General features: G+C 39.7%; 1 non-coding gene across 1 annotated transcript; it reads left to right on the top strand.

Moving 5' to 3' along the window:
• The first annotated feature begins 2380 nt into the window (after positions 1–2380).
• On the top strand, positions 2381–2452 carry TRNAT-AGU (transfer RNA threonine (anticodon AGU)). Its single transcript has one exon. It is a non-coding gene; the product is annotated as a tRNA-Thr (tRNA).
• Positions 2453–23214: the final 20762 nt, after the last annotated feature.

The following is a 23214-nucleotide window of genomic DNA, read 5'->3' as shown; positions in this document are numbered from 1 at the left end:
CGTCTTCCAGGCATTGCCCATCTGATACAATAATTGGTAGTAATTAGATTTCAGATGATGAGATATAGTTGTACTCCTCATGACTAATGGTGTTCTTCTTCGACAATATACTGTACTGACCTAAGTTTATACGTATTACAGTAACGATGTGAGAAGTTGATGATATTCCAGGTAAAGGTACAGATTACATCAGTAAACATACCTCTTACATAACTAACCCTGCCTGCCACCTGTGAGAGAAAGAAACTCTCATGATCTTAATGTGTTCATTTGGAAGGATTCTAATGCTTGGTATCAAGGAAATGATATGCATACTGTAATACAGTGATCAATATTGTAGGTCATAATGTAAGTGGTGTGTGACTAACTATAGCTGTAATATTACCTGTTCATTCTTGCTACTAACACATGACACCAAGTTGCCTGTTAGTCTTATTACGTACATTAATACACTGTTGTCTTGGCTTTACATCTCTACTAATGATGACACCTAAATCCTTCTCCTGCCTTGATAGTTTTATTTCCACATCTTAAGATGATACTGTAGTTTGCCTGCTATGTGTACACAGTGTAAACATATGTCTACGGTGAATATCACTGGCCATTGTACACTGACGTTGTTCAGCAATGTAAACCCAAGAGTGAACCTTAGACACCATTACGGTATTTTGTGATGGACGAAAACTTGACTCAATACAAGAAAAATAATTACACCTTTACTGAGTCTGAGAACCTATCATTGATTGTCATAGAATCCAGATGTAAAATGTATATTGCTACCGGATTTCTATAGAAAGTACGTGGGACATTGTATTTAAGCAAATTATCTAATACGATAATGAATAAAATCCCATAACTTTTCTGTAGCACAGGGTACAGAAATGTATGTAACATAAAACCGGTAATATAAACATATCTAACATAAATATTTCTATTTTGCAGATAACAAATGTTTTACATGTAGAAATCGGTAATATCTTCAACAACCTAAACATAATACTATCAAATTTTATATTACAAGCTTTTTATCCGGGTTTTACGCATTAAAACGATATTGCTTACAGAAAAGTGATGTAGTTATTATCAGCACAAGGTTTAGAAGGTCTTAAACAAGTTATGAGTTTATATTCTTCAAAATTCTAGAAAGATCCATTAAGTATACTGGGAAAAATAGACTTGCTTTTTTGAGGCGATGAATACTTATGAAAAATCATCGACATTTTCCTTAAAAATATTCTTTATGAATTGAAATCAAGTATTTTTTTTAGAGAAAATGTTTCTGAATAGCAACAAGACACAACTGAATCTAACAAGCTAAAGTTCATCAAATGACAAAGAATATATGCGAATCTAACAATCTTATTAATATCATAAAACCAAATATGTTGCACAAATTCTTCAAATCATCAAAAGTAATAAAAGAAGAAGCCATCCGTAGGTAACTTGTTACTCCCGGCATAAACACTTATAGGCGGAATCCGGTAACACCTCTTGAATAGCATGTGGAAGACAGAGTAGAGTGGCTAGGCTCAGAAGCATGTTCTCCACTTCAACTGACTAATGATATGTTAAGACAACACAAACCACATACATCCATTGTGAGGATGGAATCAGGGATGAAACATCTATAACTAGAAAGGTTAAAGATACAAAGATGGTGAAATACCTTTACCTGGGATCAGTAGCACCTGTGGTAATGGACACACCTTTGTAATGCTTGATCACTTACAACTGATCAACTTTAATACGAAAGTTTTAGGTATTGTCCCTCAGGAAACATGTTTATAAATATCCATAAAACACATATATATGTTAGATATACACTATCTCTAGAATATATCTTTACCTGGGACGTGTAACACTTGTGTGGATAGACACAACTTTGTAATGCATGATCCTTTACACGACATGAACTTCACTAACGAAGAGTTATACAACGCATCGTTGGAGAACATTAATCAAATACCTATACTGAATTTTTATGTTAGATAAAAGACACTTCTTGATAGTAAACATAAGAAATGATGACGTAAGATAAGAGACGTAGAGATAAATGTTTTGTTAAAAGATCAAATACTCCTGCCTTAAACTAGCTCCTTGTATTGCATTTTCTTTTAGATATCCCAAGGAAAATATATTCTGTGGTTTGTTTATATATATGTTTATATATATGTTTATGTTTTTCACAACTTTTTTATTCTTTAATCTTTTAGGATTCAGGTTTAAGGATCTTGGTTGTGAACAACCATTATAATGCAACACAACACATATTTATCATAAACAAATCATTTATCACAATAACCATTATGTTTGTACCAGATTCTTTAAGTCCTCAATTATGTTTGCTCATAAATAAGAAATTTTTCCGCCAGTGACAAGTGGCTCCGTGGTGTAGTGGTTAGCACATCTGTCTAGTAAACAGCTAATCCGGGTTCGATTCCCGGCGGACCCTTTGTTTTCAGTATTCAGGATCGGAACACATATGACTGTGGTAAACCATCATCCGACACCACTGACCTTCATCATCCAGGCCAACAATCATCCAGCAGTGACACATCCACTCCTGCTAGTGGCTGACCTTCATCATCCAGGCCAACAATCATCCAGCAGTGACACGTCCACTCCTGCTCGTGGCTGACCATCATCATCCAGGCCAACAATCATCCAGCAGTGACACATCCACTCCTGCTCGTGGCTGACCATCATCATCCAGGCCAACAATCATCCAGCAGTGACACATCCACTCCTGCTGGTGGCTGACCATCATCATCCAGGCCAACAATCATCCAGAAGTGACACATCCACTCCTGCTAGTGGCTGACCATCATCATCCAGGCCAACAATCATCCAGCAGTGACACATCCACTCCTGCTCGTGGCTGACCATCATCATCCAGGCCAACAATCATCCAGCAGTGACACGTCCACTCCTGCTCGTGGCTGACCATCATCATCCAGGCCAACAATCATCCAGCAGTGACACGTCCACTCCTGCTCGTGGCTGACCATCATCATCCAGCCCAACAATCATCCAGCAGTGACACGTCAACTCCTGCTCGTGGCTGACCATCATCATCCAGGCCAACAATCATCCAGCAGTGACACGTCCACTCCTGCTGGTGGCTGACCATCATCATCCAGGCCAACAATCATCCAGCAGTGACACGTCCACTCCTGCTCGTGGCTGACCTTCATCATCCAGGCCAACAAGATGCTTGGTTTTTCGTTCATGGATTGAACAGAAGCAACCAACGATGGTTGCTACTGCCCAATCCATGAAGTCCCCCCCACCACGGAAAGGTAACCAAGCTTCGGGGGGGATGGGTGTTTACCCTGACGCCAACGGAGAAACTCAATATTAGTGCAGAGATCTTTTCCTCGGTAAAGAAAGTGTAGCCGGACTCCGCCCTCATGAGGTTACTGCACGACAGCAAAGATCACCCTTTGGTAGGCTGTGCTATAGGCAGCACAGCTCCGTCAAAGATCTCACTCCATAAGTGAACTTATATAGATTCCTTTTTGAACATTTTGTCTTGTCTATAAGGAACTCATCAGTTCTTCTCCAGTGAAAGCAAAAAATCATCGAGAAATTCATTTGCTTCCTCAATATCAGGATCTTGTGGCTCTGTGTGGGGGACGGGGCTGGTGGGCTGTGTGTCTGGCTGTGTCTGGAGAGCGGGGCTGGTGGTCTCTGTGACTTGCTGTGTCTGGGAAGCGGGGCTGGTGGTCTCTGTGACTTGCTGTGTCTGGGAAGCGGGGCTGGTGGTCTCTGTGACTTGCTGTGTCTGGGGAGCGGGGCTGGTGGTCTCTGTGACTGGCTGTGTCTGGGAAGCGGGGCTGGTGGTCTCTGTGACTTGCTGTGTCTGGAGATCAGGGGAAGTCTTGGGTATAAATTTCAATATACTGTAAGCGATATCGTCTCTCAACCGATCCCTCTCGATCTTCTCTTGCACGGCCTTCATGATACGTTTGGGCGGCTTTCTCCATTTTCTTTGCATTTCAGTTGGTGATCCTGCGCCATCGAGCCACATGATACCAGAATAGTATCGTTCCTGTTTGCCAACGGGTCCAATCTTGGTGTCACACATGATGCCGAGTGAACCCAAATGGCGGCCGATGTTTACGTTGGAAGCCACGGGCTCGTTATGTATCTTGCAGTAACTTTCATACCGTTGCTGCAGCTCTTTCCTGCTGATAAGGTACCGCTTCATAGTAATAGTCTTTCCCTTCATTTGAACGAAGGTATTCATGAAACTAACAAAGGAAGCCTTTCCTTTGTAATCCCGTTTGTAGTAACAGAAAGCCATTGAAGACGTGGATTGGGTCAGGCGAAGTTACACAGACTAACAAGATAGTCCTTTAATCAATGGTCCTGTATCAGCACTGAACTCGAAATACTTCAGAACGACAATTTCAACCCAGGGCTGGAGGCCCATTTGATGATATTCTCACGTCTTGCTCAACCAAGTAACCTCGGTTAGACCTTGTTTATATTTAAATATAGTAAAGTTAATATAGTGAAGCTTGATGATTCTATTCATATGTAAGTTGCAATGTAGTTTGTATATATATATATATATATATATATATATATATATATATATATATATATATATATATATATATATATATATATATATATATATATATATATATATATATATATATATATATATATATATATATATATTATCCCTGGGGATAGGGGATTAAAAATACTTCCCACGTATTCCCTGCGTGTCGTACAAGGCGACTAAAAGGGGAGGGAGCGGGGGGCTGGAAATCCTCCCCTCTCGTTTTTTTTTTAATTTTCCAAAAGAAGGAACAGAGGGGGCCAGGTGAGGATATTCCGAAAAAGGCCCATTCCTCTGTTCTTAACGCTACCTCGCTAACGCGGGAAATGGCGAATAGTTTCAAAAAAAAAAAAATATATATGTATATATATATATATATATGTATATATATATATATATATATATATATATATATATATATATATATATATATATATATATATATATATATATATATATATATATATATATATATATATATATATATATATATATATATATATATATACATATATATATATATATATATATATATATATATATATATATATATATATATATATATATATATATATATATATATATTTTCAATAATGGATGGAACTTGGCTCCTAAGGTGATTTTGTTGTTGGAGTGGGACCTCCAGCCATTCTGTCCACCTTTTCCCTTTCTAGACATGTGGTGGTGCATTGGGTAGTGTGGCAACCTTCGTCTTCATCTTTTTGGGTGCAGGCTTGCAAACCTCGTGGAGAAGTTGTGGGGTTTGCTTCTTTGCTGTACCCGACATAGCCATCTGGGCGTAGCTATCTACCTGGGATGGTGGGTCAGCCTGCATAGCTACACGCTCACTCGGTACCCGGGCTGGTGGACGAGCAGCCTTCCTTTCTTCCATGGCTACAGTCTGCCTAACGACCTGGGGTTGTGGAGCAGCCATCCTTACTACCACCCAGGTTGGTTGGGCAGCCTTCTTTCGTTTCTTTGCTACACCCTTCTGGTTGGGCTGGGTGGGCAACTTTCTTTTTCCTCTTCTTCGATACAACCTGCCAACCGAATTCGTCTGCTGGTGGGTCCGTTTCTTTCATGGATACAACCTCTGTAGCCACTTGGGCTGGCCGGTCAACCTTCGATTGTAGGTAAAAGTATATATATAGAATAATGTGGTTATCATCAGCAGCCAGAGGCCATTCCTCCCTCCTTGCCTGCAGAGTTCTTGATTTTCTGGAAAGTTCTACGAGATTCTGGTAAGATAAATACCATTGAGAGGACGTTGTTAGGGGACAGTCAGGTTCAGTTTAGAGTTGGTTGTGGGATGGTCCTTTTACTGTGTCGTATCAGCCAGATGGGTATTTCTTTTCACAGTTTTCGTTAAAGTTTGTTTTCTAGAGGCATGATCTAGAACACTATTTTCCATATGTTTATCATTTTTGTTGTTATAGTTTCATTATCATCATTAGTTTTGTTATTATTGACTTTCAGATATTTGATGTTATGTTTGTGATTGCCGTGGAAGCGTCTGACATCTTGCTAGAAGACTTTCTGGTCACAATATTTCTGCACTGGGGAGTTGATCGTATTCTTTTATTGCAGGTTTTGTTATTATCTTGCTTTACATTAAGGTCTACTGGAGGTTTTCCCAATGCTGGTTGAACATATGTCCAGCAACAGGAGATGGCGTAAGATACAGTATTGATGAAACTTATCTATCTATATACCTATCTAAATATCGCTCTATCAATCTATCAATCTAACTATCTATCTATCTATATATCTATCTTTATCTGAAAGTCAACAATAATAGAATCATTGATATATGAAGTATAACAACGTCCTCTCAATGGCAATTATCTCACCAGAATCTTCTAGAACCTTCCAGAAAACTATGGTTTTCTAGAAGGTTCTCGAAGATTCTGGGTAGGAACTGCCATTGAGAGGACGTAGTTATACGTATCATTAATGATATTATTGTTGACTTTCTGATTTAGAAAGGTAGATAGATAGATAGATAGATAGATAGGTAAAAAACAGATATTAGATAGATCGATAGATACGTAAGGCTGTATATATCAACTTTCACAGAAATCATTGATATCTGCTTTATTCTGCAAGAAATACATGTACATGGATGTAGTGATAATATGGGTTAGGTATAAGACCAGTCATGTTGAGATTGTAGTGAATGTGACCATTGACTTCAACCTTAATGGTGTAGTGAAGATAAAGTTGTAGTGAAGATAAATCTTGAAGTGACTCATAAGGTTGTTGTGAGTACAAGGATGCATCGTAAATGAGTACTTCCTACCTGAAAGTCAACAATTACAAAATTGATCAAGTATAACAACATCCTCGGACAACCAACTACAAACACCAACCATAGAGTGAACCTGACTGTCATCTAACGACGACCTCTCAAAGGTAATGATCTTATCAGAATCTTCGAGAACCTTCTAGAAAACCTTGAACCCTGCAGGCAGGGAGGGAGGAATGGCCTCTGGTTGATTATATGTAAAACATTTAGATGAAATCACATCTTTTCTTATGAGGTCCCATGGTGTAAGGGTTAGCACTCTGGACTCTAAATCCAGCAATCCGAGTTCGAATCTCGGTGGGACCTCACCTTTTCAGTTTTCTTAGAAACTGATGATGGAACTGAGCCATATAGTTGACCTTCGATGGACATATATTTCTTACGGCCCACCATTTTATTTAAGTATGATCTCACGGCGGAGAGGAAACATGAGATATTCAAAATCAAAAGCCGCAATTGCCTTCATGGTAATGGTCGACATGTTTGCAGACAGGTGACACAGACATGTGAGAAGTTAGACAAATATGTTGCACATTATTCCACACCTTTTTATTTAATCTAGGCCTCGCTACGATGACTAGGGTCCATAACGTAACAGAGCTGGGAAATGCATCTTATCGGATCTGTATTTGTGCAAAATGGCGCAAGTTTGTGGAAGTGATTTACGCAATGCCGGGGAGAATCCACCTCCACCAGAAATAATGTCTCAGACCATATAATATCTGCTGTTGGACGAGCAGGGGACATTAGACCAATATATTCCTGTAGTTTACTGCTCTTCCCAAACACGCAGCAAGACATTCGTAAAAGCGTTAAACTGAACTTTTCCATCGGTTTTCATATCTTTAATTACTTACACCAGTTCCAACAGATGGAAAAAATCATTTGAAAAATCAGAAATTATTTGCCTATAAAAAGCATTTTGATCGATCGTACCAAATATTCAATTATTTCTGTACCCGACAAAATATTCAGTCACTCCTATATCCGACATTTTTCCTGCTGGCTGGTGCCGTTAAAGTCATATGGTAATTTACCGCAATTAGATTATAGATATATTCATCTATATGGAATGGCTCAGCGTGAAGAAACATATATATTTTCACTAAATCCTCCTCTTCACTACACCCCCATCTTCACTACATAGTTCTAACACAACATCTTGACTACACCATTGTATGACCACATTATCATATCATTGTGTTCTTATCTTCACCACAGCCTCGACAAAATTGATGTTTTCGTTACATATCAGGGTAGATGGCCATCTTTATGATGACAGAGAACACACATAACATATGTACCACTTATCTTTAGTCACTTTAATCTAATTTCTGCTGATAAAAACGAATTATAATGACAATCCTTGTCTTCTGTGACGGGACATTGTACGGGTGAAGGAACTGTTGTCAGGCACATGTATTAAACTATCAAGAAATAAACTTAACTGTATTAGAGTATTGACTTCACTATATTAGACTTCTCTATATTAAGCTATGCTAGGATATGATCAGTTCCCAGGTTATATAAGGGCGGGAGCCGGGACGAGAGCATCATTTGAGCTGTGACCTCTGTCGAGTGAACATCTCTGCTCCGCTTTGTAAGCTCCCTCAACCTTTCCTCGAACACCTCAATATAATAATGTTCACCAAGGAGGTAGGACGATCCTCCTTTGTCCAGGAGATGGAATTTGAATATGTCCATGTATTTGACATGGGCTATGGCTGTGTGGACATGGAGGTGGAATACCCAGACGTGGAAGTGATGGATGGAGTGGAATTTGGCTGTGTGGATATGGAGGTGGAATACCTAGACGTTGAAGAGATGGATGGAGTGGAATTGGTGGAATACCCTGACGTGGAAGTTATGGATGGAGTGGAATTTGGCTGTGTGGATATGGAGGTGGAATACCCAGAAGTGGAATTGGAGGAAATGGAATATGGGTGAAGCTGGTATGAACGCCATATGGATTTGGTGAAGGTTGACCTCGTAATGTGTTGACGTAAAATAGGTCAACCACTGTGAGCATGTGGCGGGGAGGGCCACATCCACCAACCACGAAGCGAGCCCCACCACGGAGAAGTAACCTGGCTGCATCTACGTACGAGAACCACCGCGGGATTGCCGTCATCCAGTACCCCTGCTATGCCTCCTACAAGAAGGCACTTCTTGCCGACGTGACACCACTCTCCGTCAACGGTCTCTGTGCAAAAGTGAAACCTCACCGTCCCACTGATGCTGACCAAGTGACCTCGCCCACTCAAGTGGCACTGCAGCCCACACGCCCTACCAGACCCACCATCCATGAGGAAATGCAGCCCACCCCACTTGTCAGGCCCACCTTCAGGGAGACATGGCAGGTATCAAGACCTGTCAGGCCCACCATTCAAGACCGAATTGGTCCCCCAACACATGCCAGGCCCAGCGTTCTAGACCGACTGGGACCAATAACACATGACATGTCCTACGTTACAGACCGACTACACTCCGCACCACGTACGGGTGTTAAAAGGCGTGTCGAGATGACACACGCTCTCCGTGCCAAAAGATTCAGTTGGTGAGGAATCGGAGTTCTTTCTTCCTGCTGGTGCTGCAGGAGAACACGGCCCTAGAGTGGACACTGGAGGTGTGTTTGTGTTTGTGTTTGGGTTATCACTGAGGAACCAACACCAAGACAACTTTAGTTTCGCCCCGCCAAGGATTATGTTAATCTAGCGGAAGTCTGGCTTTCTCCCAGTAGTGGATGGCACATAATTTCTACATAGGGACGTTGAAAAACAAAGAAAGAAAAAATATGGGAACATTATCCCGCCCAAAAAAAAAATACATAAATTCACGGGGATAATTTCGTTCGTCTTCAAAGAAAAAATGAAACTCTTCCGACGCTACCGTGCCTTCCATAAAGCAACCCTCAAAGAAATCACTTTGCGCAAGGACTCGGTTAGCCAATCTTCATATAGCTGGGGCTATTGTTCCCTCTGATTGATTCATTTTTCAAGATTAAGGAAAGTTATAATAAAAATATTGTATTGAGTTTCTCCGTTGGCGTCAGGGTAAACACCCATCCCCCCCGAAGCTTGGTTACCTTTCCGTGGTGGGGGGGACTTCATGGATTGGGCAGTAGCAACCATCGTTGGTTGCTTCTGTTCAATCCATGAACGAAAAACCAAGCATCTTGAACGTAATTGTCGTATAAATTCACTTGGTGTCAAAACTGACGCGAAAGCGGTTGTCTCAATTTTGTCAGAAATGTTTGTGCGTTTCGGCCTGATGGCGGGAGTCGGTTTGGCGCTGTGGTCATGAGGGAATACGAGGAAGATTGGCAACCGTCCCAGAAGTAGCTACAGTGAGGCCCAGCAGCTGTCCCTAATACTGTGGAAGGCACTCATGTAAGGTGTGCAGTGAGGCGCAGCAGTAACAAGGGAAACGGACAACCAAAACAGCAATCTTGATCATCAGGAGGCTATCCAATGCTCAGAGTAGATAAGGACGATTATTGTATGGCTTCGCTCAGAGGATGAAAATCTTAGTATACAAGCTAGGCTTTTAAAGTGTCTCAAATCTATTGAGAATAAACAAAAATCAATGAAATTATTTCTTATGATATAGTAACCTGTAATGAGGTTAGTGATTTTGTATATTTTATGCAACCTACGTTAACAAAGGTGATCAGGGAATTGGCCACATATATATATATATATATATATATATATATATATATATATATATATATATATATATATATATATATATATATATATATATATATCATCTTGGTGTATGGGAAGGCCATATGGGAGACGGAGAGAGAGGCAGGAGCAGGAGAGAAATGATCAAACCTTCCCGCTTGTTCATAGTTGCTGCCTGAAATTTGTCTTCTGATAGTTCTACAGTTTTTGTTTGTGTTTGTTATACAAATCATTAACATAAGAAAATTGTAATATAATGATTAAAGAAAATTATAGTAATTATAATTTAGAATTGTTATAGGTCAAGATTTGTACGTGAAGCGGAAGACCAAAATATGGTACGGGTCAGCCATTCGTGAGTGTAAGCGACAGCTATTGATAGTTACTGGCTTTAATTTATGATCATTTATGATATCTATTTTTTACTTTTGTGTTAGCTGTTTTAAGTATTTGTTTTGTTTGCACACTAAAACTTCTCTTATATGTTATTGTTTCTTGGGAAATTCTAGTTAATCGAGACGTTCATAAAGAATTATTTTTGGTCAGTTTGTTTTGTTTGAACAGACATGCATGGTGGTAAGGGACAGAATAAAAGTTACGGTTTCTTTATATTTGTTATCATTGATTAGTACTTTTCTTTTCATTTCTAACATTAGCTGTTTAAAGTGTTTGTGTTGTATTTAGACAAAGTTCTTTTTCAAATCTTATTGATTACCACATGAAAGCTAGGCTCTATAAGTGTCAAGTAAACAATATGTGATATTTTGAGTTAAGTCGAGGTGCTATTTACCACTGGCGTTTAGATATTTGGGACCCTTGGGGATAGATTTGCCAAGATTATCACGGCCAAATTGACTGGATGGCAACCTAGGAGCTAGGCAGAATTGGATATCATAAAAACCCTAAACAGTCGGTGGTTCCTGGGCCTACCCTCCATCCTCTTGTAACTACGCTGATGATTACCATTTTGTTCTTTATATTTTGGTAGAGATACTGGTTTAATGATCTTTACCAGTCAATAACCAATGAATCCAACGATACACACATCCCCTGACGTTGTACACAGCGAACCGTCGTATGATAAGGTCCCGTGCCAGGCAGGAACATGGCCAATCTCTCAACAACAAACTACCTGTTAGACAAGATCAGATACAGGGCCGGGTTGAGGTAAGGACCAGTACATACACCTAGAGAGGCTAACAACGACACCATAGACCCGTGAAGCAGGGACCTGCTGCTCAACCTAACAACGACACCATAGACCCGTGAAGCAGAGACCTGCTGCTCAACCTAACAACGACACCATAGACCCGTGAAGCAGAGACCTGCTGCTCAACCTAACAACGACACCATAGACCCGTGAAGCAGAGACCTGCTGCTCAACCTAACAACGACACCATAGACCCGGGAAGCAGAGACCTGCTGCTCAACCTAACAACGACACCATAGACCCGTGAAGCAGAGACCTGCTGCTCAACCTAACAACGACACCATAGACCCGTGAAGCAGAGACCTGCTGCTCAACCTAACAACGACACCATAGACCCGTGAAGCAGAGACCTGCTGCTCAACCTAACAACGACACCATAGACCCGGGAAGCAGAGACCTGCTGCTCAACCTAACAACGACACCATAGACCCGTGAAGCAGAGACCTGCTGCTCAACCTAACAACGACACCATAGACCCGTGAAGCAGAGACCTGCTGCTCAACCTAACAATGAGACAAAAATACATTTCATCATGACACTTGACGAATCTAACAACAAAAGTATTTTCCTCAGTTGTAAATACATATATATGATTATGGATTCTGGCTCAACGATCATTATATGATCAATTAATCTAATAATTCATAGAGTTTTGCTCCTGTTTCATCCTCTCTCTGGTCGACAACTCATTATGTTATTCTCTCTGACAATGTGAATATGTAATTAATGAAAATAAATATTTTGTGTTTGCAGGTAATAATGTAAGGTGTAACTCGCATTAATAAACATACCAGATTATCTAACCTTCTATCATATCATCCTTCACCCTCTGTCCTTCCAGATAATGTAAGTCTTGTTATCTTAATGTCTTCATGTGGGAAATTCTAATGACATTATCATCATCCGTCTCTGAATGCCATCAGAGGTATTTTTGTACACAAATATAATTAGCAATATATGCAGCACAATGTAAGTGGTGTGTGACTAACTATAGCTGTAATATTACCTGTTCATTCTTGCTACTAACACATGACACCAAGTTGCCTGTTAGTCTTATTACGTACATTAATACACTGTTGTCTTGGCTTTACATCTCTACTAATGATGACACCTAAATCCTTCTCCTGCCTTGATAGTTTTATTTCCACATCTTAAGATGATACTGTAGTTTGCCTGCTATGTGTACACAGTGTACACATGTTGCATATGTCTACGGTGAATATCACTGGCCTTTGTACACTGTACAACGATACCCTGTTAAGATCTTCCTGCAATGTCATAAGATTCTGTTTAACTCGCAAACACAATTTCATTACATGTAGGAAAAATTTGATATAAATCTAAAGTTGATATTTTCAAAGAGAAGTACAGAACAAGACAGATCACATTTATTATATCACATATCAGTTCACCAGGTAAAGACACCATTATAACATATTGTGAAACTAATATATAGCATGATTCATGTACAAGGACCATCTTCTACACATGACCAATATTTCACAACCATCACAAAATGATTCACTGATAAAGCCAGTGTATGTAATGTCCTTCCTTTTCCTCAGCTCATTAGGCATTTTCCGTGACCCAACCTATATGTTATTTGTCCCCTCATTTGTGACCTTGTGGTTGTTGTACGGTGGAGTAATGCTTGACTTGCTATACTGAGGGACAGACACACTGACACAAGCCATGTTGTAGTTGTTGTACGGTGGAGTAATGCTTGGCTTGCTATACTGAGGGACAGACACACTGACACAAGCCATGTTGTAGTTGTTGAACGGTGGAGTAATGCTTGACTTGCTATACTGACACAAGCCACTGTTGGCTAAACTAAGAAAAAATGAAGAGAATTGTTTCTTGAAAGATTTATCAAATCTAAGGCGCTTACTCTAAGTCATTCATCCTTTTCTTCTTTTTAGGAGTCAATTACAAATTAAGACAACTAGTTTTCCATTACAAGAATTATAGAGCTCATACAATCAATTCAAAATTTACATAGTAGGTATACATTCCATTAGAATGTGTTTAGATGAAATTCTAATTCTTTAATGTTCTTATCAATCCAACCTATGAAAAAACTTTACATGACAAATAAAGCCAGCTAACAGTGTGTCATAAGACCAGAGCCCCTGCCAAGCTGGGACTTGGCCAAACATAAACAACCACTTTCTTATAGACGATTAGTCAAGGTTCTGGGTCGAGCACCAGGATCTATTGACTTCCGTCCGACATAATATATTTTCTCTGATCCTTCATCATCATCACCACACTCCCGGCACCCATCAATAAACCCTTCCCAAATTCCTCACTTCCTTATAAACTCGTCCCTGTAGTCAACAATTAAGAAACCTAAACCGACCAAAAAGCATTACGTTGTTCTACAATGTAAACCCCAGCTAGGGTGAGCCATAGATTACCATAGAATACAGATGGCAAAAGTTTATTTTCCCTGTGGATTTCTACTGAAAATACGTGAGATATTATATCTATACAGATTATCTTATACGATAACGAATAAAATCCCATAACTTTTCTGTAGCACAGGGTACAGAAATGTATGTAACGTGAAACCGGTAGAATTAACATATCTAACATAAAGATTTCTATTTTGCAGATAACATAAATGTTTTACATGTAGAAATCAGTAATATCTTCAACAACCTAAACATAATACCATCAAATTTTATACTGCAAGGTTTTTATCCGGGTTTTACGCATTAAAACGATATTGCCTACAGAAAAGTGATGTAGTTATTATCAGCACAAGGTTTAGAAGGTCTTAAACAAGTTATGAGTTTATATTCTTCAAAACTTTAGTAAAGTCCATTAAGTATACTTTGAAAAATAGACTTGTTTATTTTGGTGTGAAGAACACTAATGAAAAATTATTTACGTTTTCCTTTAAGATATATTTCATGAATTAAAGGACTTTTTAGAGAAAACGTATATATATATATATATATATATATATATATATATATATATATATATATATATATATATATATATATATATATATATATATATATATATATATATATATCCACAAGACACAAAAATGCAGTTTGATAAACTAACGTTGATTAAATGACAAATAAAGAATATGATATGTGAATTTCAACAATACTATTGATATTATAAAACCACATATGGCATACGGAAATTTTTCAAATCATCAAAAGTAATAAGAGATGAAGCAGTCCGGAGGTAACTTGTGGAAGACAGAGTAGAGTGGCTAGGCTCAGAAGCATGTTCTCCACTTCAACTGACTAATGATATGTTAAGACAACACAAACCACATACATCCATTGTGAGGATGGAATCAGGGATGAAACATCTATAACTAGAAAGGTTAAAGATACAAAGATGGTGAAATACCTTTACCCGGGATCAGTAGCACCTGTGGCAATGGACACACCTTTGTAATGCTTGATCACTTACAACTGATCAACTTTAATACGAAAGTCTTGGGTATTGTCCCTCAGGAAAACTTTTTATAAATATTTATAAAACACATATATATGTTAGATATACACTATCTCTAGAATATATCTTTACCTGGGACGTGTAACACTTGTGTGGATAGACACAACTTTGTAATGCATGATCCATTACACGAAATGAACTTCACTAACGAAGAGTTATACAACGCGTCGTTGGAGAACATTAATCAAATACCTATACTGAATTTTTATGTTAGATAAGAGGCATTAATTAGAAGTGAACATAAAGAAATGATGATGAAAGAAACGGGACGTAGATGTAGATATTTTATTAAGTGATGAAATACTCCTGCCTCAAACTAGCCCCTTTTATTGGATTTTCTGTGGTTTATATTTATAAATGTTTAGATTTAACATCTTTTTATTTCTTCTAACATCTTACGATTTCAGGCTTAAAGACCTTGGTTCTGAACAACCATTATAATGCAACACAATACATATTTATCATAAATAAATCATTTATCACAATAACCATTATGTTTGTACCAGATTCTTTAAGTCCTCAATCACGTTTGTTAATATATAAGGCATTTTTCCGCCACATTTCAATACATAACATATATCTACACGTGTGGAAATATATGTTTTATAAATTTTTCCTTATCTTTTTTAATCAAAGTACAAGGTTATGTGTGTGTGTGTGTGTGTGTGTGTGTGTGTGTTTGTGTGTGTGTGTGTGTGTGTGTGTGTGTGTGTGTGTGTCTGTAGGAGTGTGTCTATGTGTATGTGTGTGTATGCATGTGTGTGTCTGTGTATGTGTATGTGTGTGTGAGAGCTCATAGAAGTAAAGACAGTATATGATTACAAAGTCAAAAGACAAGACATCACGAGTGTGTATATCGCTCTCCCCTAATACGCAAATATTACCTCCCCCCCCCCCCCACACACACACACACACACAGAGCGGCGCCAGGCTGGAGGCGGGGCATCGTGACGTCACAGGCAAGTCCCTCCCCCCGCCAGATCCAAACATGTGTTGTGTCTGGTGATGGCGGTTCAAGATTTCCCACATTTATATTGATCTTTACATTATCATCCACTCCCAAAGTCACCTGGCATTCTTGTGTTTCAACAACAGACGTGATATATGCAACACCAGGCAAACATTGTACCATTATCTGATAGGTTAATTGGTGCACAATCAAGAACCAGTGAATTTCATCGCCGCCATAAGTAAGTAAGGAAGGTGACTTTAATGATGATAAATACGACCTGGTATGGCTGTGTCTACACACTACCGCCATCTGGTCAACCTGGTACATATGATCATTTAAACTCTGACATTTAAACACAATGTTTCAAAATTACTCCCACAAACGCGAACTTAAAATCCATCCATTCAACTCCGTCATTTATTCAGGAACATTTAGTATTCGAGCGTTATCATTTCAGCTGCGTTATTTGATCAGAGACTTTTAAACTACATTATATAAAGACAAACCTTGAAAGTATGTCATTTAAACGAAAATTTGTGCAAAGCGTCATTGAAACTCAAACTTTTGACCCCGTCAATAACTTTAAAATTCTCTCAAACAACTGCAAACTTTTAAACTCCGTCAAATTGCAGCTGTTTTAGGAAATGTCTCATTTAATTGAAAAAAATTATAGTCACTTAATTCAAGGATATCCTTTGAAGTCTGTCTTTATATAATGAACCATCAAACTCCGTCTCTGGAAATAAACAAGCTTTAGTTCAGTTACTGGAAAGGAAGTTTGTACATTCTATTGAAGTCCATCACTTAACGCGAACTTTTAAATGCTTTCCTGGGCCATTCATTCCCTGGCTACCATTCATAATATAGCCTTTTAAACTCTGTGTCTACGATGTTCTGTTCACCGTTGTCCACAGTATCGAGATAGCACCAGGAACATAAGATAATGCTTCATACCCTCACATACATTCCTTACCTGTCATATGTAATGCAACGAAAACACAGCCCACAGTCCACAACCAGGCCCTACAACCCTGTCCGTGGTTTACCCCATTTGATTCATATGTCCTGCTTCAGTTCACTGATAGCAGGTCGTCCTCTGTAAATCACATCACCCCAGTTCACTTTATCCTATACACGCCTCTCACGTGACCTTGAGCATATTCAGGCCCTGATCACTCAAAATCTTGTTCACTTCCTCCATCCATCTCCAATATGGTCGCCCTAATCTTGTCCCCTACACTTCTTGCACATGTATCCTCCTTTAACCTCCCCTCACTCACTCTCTCCAAATGTCTAAACCATTTCAGTACACCTTCTTCAGCTCTGTCAACCATGCTCTATTTATCATCACACATCTCTCTTACCCTATCATTACTTACTGGATCAACCCGCGTCACACCACATGTTGTCCTCAGACATTTCATTTTCAACACATTCACTCTATCATCAAATCTTCCTCATACTGTCTCTACCTTCACCGCCGACTGACATCACTGTTCAAACTCAGGAATGTCTATACCATATTTATTGTACCTGAGCCGCGCCCCAGCCAGGTCCTCCTGACTAACTAGAGCCACACACACACACACAGGCACCAGCTGGACACAATACAGAACACAACACACACAATCCTCCTGGGTCCATCTCACACCACCTACCAAGATGTGCTCATCTGGCTGACCACGTCCACCTCCTCCCCCCCACCACCAGCTAACCCCCTGCCCCACCCCCGGCACAATGACCTCTCTCTCTCTCTCTCTCTCTCTCTCTCTCTCTCTCTCTCTCTCTCTCTCTCTCTCTCTCTCTCTCTCTCTCTCTCTCTCTCTCTCTCTCTCTCTCTCTCCTCATCCCCCCGCACCGCCGTTCGTCAGTACACTCGACTTGTACCAATCACAGCTGGAACACAGAGATATAAGACCAGTCCTATACCTGTTATTGTGAACGTCATCAACAATCCAGCAACAAGTACACAAGCTAAGCAAGTAAACTGCTGCTCAGTTTTCCACTTATCGACTTAGTTAAGACAAACAAAATATCACCAGGTGTACCACAGTGGTGTGTGCCCGACTGACTCAGTAACATCATTACTGGAACTCCACCAGAGTTTGTGTTGTCGCTTACCCCTCCGGAGCCACAGTCGACCGACCTCACATAAATAGCAATTGATAGTTTGAGGAAAATAATGATTCCTGCCTTAAAGGTCAATAGTGAGGAATGGTCGGTCTTCAAGATTATTGCTCTGATGTTAACAAACATGGCCAAGTGAATCTTGTCATTTGTAGTAGAAACGTTAATTCTATTATGGAAGTGAGCAATGGAAGGAGTGATGCAGATTGATCAGGTGGAGGAAGTAGGTGAGGTAAGGTGTGATGGTCAGTCACACCATTTACATGTTGGTCACAGGAAGAGTTTAGTAAACACTATCGTCTCTCACAAGAATGAACCAGGTTTGTTCTGGAGAAGATAAGAGGGAGGCAGGGAGGCTGCCTAGATGGAAGAGGTCAATTATGGTAAGATTACTGGAATGATTGACATTATTATATTTGATGTAGGAATAATGAGCCTCATAGTTTGCCTGATCTTCGTAACGTTCATCACGATCACTTTATGTAATAACTCACAATGATATATAATCTCCACATCTCACTCCTTCACTCATGGTCTACTCTACATTTCAGCGGCGGACAAACGCTGTTTTTCGCAAATATCTCGTAAACGATTCATTGTATCATTATGATATTTCAGCACACGATCTTTAACACCCGGGCCAGATGTATGGCTGACATACCACATTGCTATATGTGTTATGTGAGGAGTTTACTCGTGAAAAAAAGATACAAAGCCGAGTAGTCATATTGACGCTTTGGAAGGAAAGTGTGGCCCCCCCAAAACCCTCCAAGTTCCCCCCCTTCTCGCCTTCGTTATCCCTCTTCTTCTCCCCCTAACTCCTCCTAACACAACCTTGTGTCCCTCCCTATTTTCCCATAACTTTAGTATACAGTTATAGTAGAATGTTATGTAGGTGTATATGTATAGTTATGATTATCAACTAACAGTATGGTACAATTCCATAGACGCAAGACGTATTTGACGTTGATAATTACTGTACAACAGCATATTTACATACGTGTAGTATGTAGAAGGTCGATTTTACAGTCCTTATGGTCAACCAAGTGAACACGATGTATTGCCATTACCTGTGGTCTGGATCTTCTAGGAAATGTTATTGCTGTTATTAGTACATATTGTGTACCTACCCATCATAAACTGTTAACTGGTCCAGTTAATATACTGTCAGTCTGTTGACTGGTCTCTTTCATATCTATTATCACGAAATTATAATCTGCATATATTTTTGCCCTCTATACATATATATATCATGCTTAATAGTCATTACTATATATATATATATATATATATATATATATATATATATATATATATATATATATATATATATATATATATATATATATATATATGTATATATATATATATATATATATATATATATATATATATATATATATATATATATATATATATATATATATATATATATATATAATACTGTAGGAATAAAATGATGACAACATGAGAAAACCAAATTTATTCGTAATCACTATCAAAGAAAACGTCAACGTCTTCATCATCACTGGCGATGTTAATAATAACGGGTTCGACTCCCTCGTGTATGTTGCCAGTCCTCCAGTATTCTTCTTCAAATTTACGGGAGTGCTGAACAGCTCCCGCCCACACGTCTTTGTGTACCAATTGCCTGGCTTCTTCCAATCTTGCCTTTAGGTCCGTCCGGGTGAACCGCTGGAGTGTGGAGCGCACATGACACTTCATAAATCCCCATACTTGCTCGATGGCGTTGAGCTCGGGGTGGCCAGGTGGCAACAGTATGACCTGGTGGCCCCACATACGGATGGTGTTGTCGATCTTATACTGGGCTGTGGACGCTTCTGCTGGCAGAGGACCAGCAGCTCAGGGCGAGTGGCAGCAGCAGGTGGGATGGAAATCTTGCGCTGCTCCAGCCACCTGATGAGGTCCGCCTTCCTGGTGGCTGTGGTAGGGTATCGACTCTCCTCCGTCAGCTGGCTGTGGTATGATGCATTGTCTAGCACACGTACCCATGGCTCTGGCAGTGACGGAAGGAGCTGCGTTGTTAGCCATCGCAGGAACAGTTCGGCATTCATTTCTCCATGATAATCACCCTGGTTGGTCTTGGCTGGGTAGCACAGGTATGAGCCGTCAACAAAGCCTTCGTCCGTGCCACCTGCGACCACTACAAATCGCTCCTCTTCACCAGGTGGTACCTGACGACTGTACGTGGTGTTGCTTGGAGCCTGTGGTATCTACCTACTCCCTACTGGGCCCATCCTGGCGGTAAACCACGTCTCATCCACATATACCACCTTCCTTCCCTCCTCTCGGTGGCGCTGTAGAGCCCGGAGAGCGTCAATCCGACGACACACAACGTCCAGCGATTCCCTCCTTACATACATCTTTCGCTGTGACAGTCTGTATTGAAATCCCATGGTGTGCAGGATCCACCAAACTGTTGTGTCAGTGGTATCCTCCGGGAGGATACCATGTGTTTTCAGGTGGGTTGGTATGACTCTCAGTGTTAAATATTGTTTTACCGAAAACTTCTTGTGGAGGTGGCGCCATATTGCACCGAGAGTAAAGTTATCACAAACAGCCGATGAAGGTGTTGGTGGTGCCGGTGTGGAAGGGGAGGCTGTGGTGGTGGTGTTGACTATGCCCCTCACTCTTGACACAGCCATGCCCAAGATGTGCCCAACTCGCTCGTAAGGTCTGTGTGCATAAAAATTAATGTTATGTTACACATTAGTCTCGCCTCACTATGATAATTAATATGACATTGCGACAAAATACAGTCTGCTTTACTTTCATATTTCATATGTATATAAATGTACTAATGTATGTTCGAACCAGAATATATTGTCTACGCACCTATTCAAACTTATGTACGTTCTACCGCGGATACATTCACGTTTGTACAACGTGACAAGACGAAGAACAAACGCTGACCTGCATCCACGGTGGCAAAAGGACAACATTGTTGCTGATGACCGAGCCTCGGCAGTCGCTAGTGTTGTAGCCTCGTGATGGTGGGTACCCCATACCTCAGAGAGGGAGGTAGGGGATATGGGGGATTGTGGATATTATATTAAGGCATATATTTCTTATTCAAAAACGTAAAGACGACATGAAGTACCCATCAACGATTTCATTTGGTTGTCCAAAACCAAAACTGACTTCTTCCTTCTGGTCGCCGTCGACACGTCGGTTATTAACAACGGGATTACCTGTTGCTTTCATGGTCGTTTGACGCACTCTGGTTTTCACGTCCACACACAATAACTGTATTACATATCATTACTAATGTATGATACCTATATACATACTGTCATACCTATTGTTTATGTACGTGATTAGAATACGACAAAATCAAATACAAACAATGGATGGTGTAAATATGGGGATGAAGACGGAAATGGGGAGAGAGATACTGCGATATTGGGGTGGGTGGGGGAATGGGTTGGTCGGGGGGATGTTCAAGATGTTGAGGGAGGGTTAGACGAGCACCGCACACTCGTCCGATTCTCTATAACGCCTTCGAAATATAGTGATACAACCATTCGTTTAGCAGAAATTTGTGAAAACCAGCGTTTGTCCGCCGCTGAAACATATAGTTGGTGTTATTTGTTGGACTTCCTAGGTCCTTTTATTTCTGGTTGCTTACCCTTGTTTTTGAATTAATTATTTGATTTTATCTTTATTTTTTTATTTTGGCTTATTAAGTTGTTCTTTTCAACATCAAAGGCATTTATCAAGATCAAACGCCATCACTACATCCTCATAATCATTTTGAATATCAATGGCTTTTCTGTGGTGTAAGGTTTTTTCACTACATCTTCACAGTCATCTTGTTTTCATCATCAATGACGTTTATCTTGGCCAAAGACTATCTTGACTACATCCTTGTACTTATTTTCAATATCATTGACCTTTATCTTGTTAAAAGCCATCTTCACCACTTCCTCATGATCATCTTATTTTCAATATCACTAACGTTCTTTTGCTCAAAGGCCATCTTCACTACATCCTTGTAGTCAAGTCACTTTCAACAGCACTGAACTCTATCTTAATGAAAATCTATCTTCACTACATCCTCACAGTCATCTGGTTTTCAGTATCAGTGCCTTTATCTTGGTCAGGGCCATCTTCACTACATCCTCATAGGTATCCTACTTTGGACATATCTTGCCTTTATGTATATATATATATATATATATATATATATATATATATATATATATATGTATATATATATATATATATATATATATATATATATATATATATATATATATATATATATATATATATATATATATATATATATATATTTTTTTTTTTTTTTTTTTTTATACTTTGTCGCTGTCTCCCGCGTTTGCGAGGTAGCGCAAGGAAACAGACGAAAGAAATGGCCCAACCCCCCCCCCCCATACACATATACATACACACGTCCACACACGCAAATATACATACCTACACAGCTTTCCATGGTTTACCCCAGACGCTTCACATGCCTTGCTTCAATCCACTGACAGCACGTCAACCCCTGTATACCACATGACTCCAATTCACTCTATTTCTTGCCCTCCTTTCACCCTCCTGCATGTTCAGGCCCCGATCACACAAAATCTTTTTCACTCCATCTTTCCACCTCCAATTTGGTCTCCCTCTTCTCCTCGTTCCCTCCACCTCCGACACATATATCCTCTTGGTCAATCTCTCCTCACTCATTCTCTCCATGTGCCCAAACCATTTCAAAACACCCTCTTCTGCTCTCTCAACCACGCTCTTTTTATTTCCACACATCTCTCTTACCCTTACGTTACTTACTCGATCAAACCACCTCACACCACACATTGTCCTCAAACATCTCATTTCCAGCAC

This window comes from Panulirus ornatus, chromosome 5 (assembly GCF_036320965.1).
Source record: "Panulirus ornatus isolate Po-2019 chromosome 5, ASM3632096v1, whole genome shotgun sequence".
Classification (NCBI taxonomy): domain Eukaryota; kingdom Metazoa; phylum Arthropoda; class Malacostraca; order Decapoda; family Palinuridae; genus Panulirus; species Panulirus ornatus.
The sequence above is the reverse complement of the archived record's forward strand: the minus strand, read 5'-3'. Positions and strand labels throughout refer to the sequence as shown.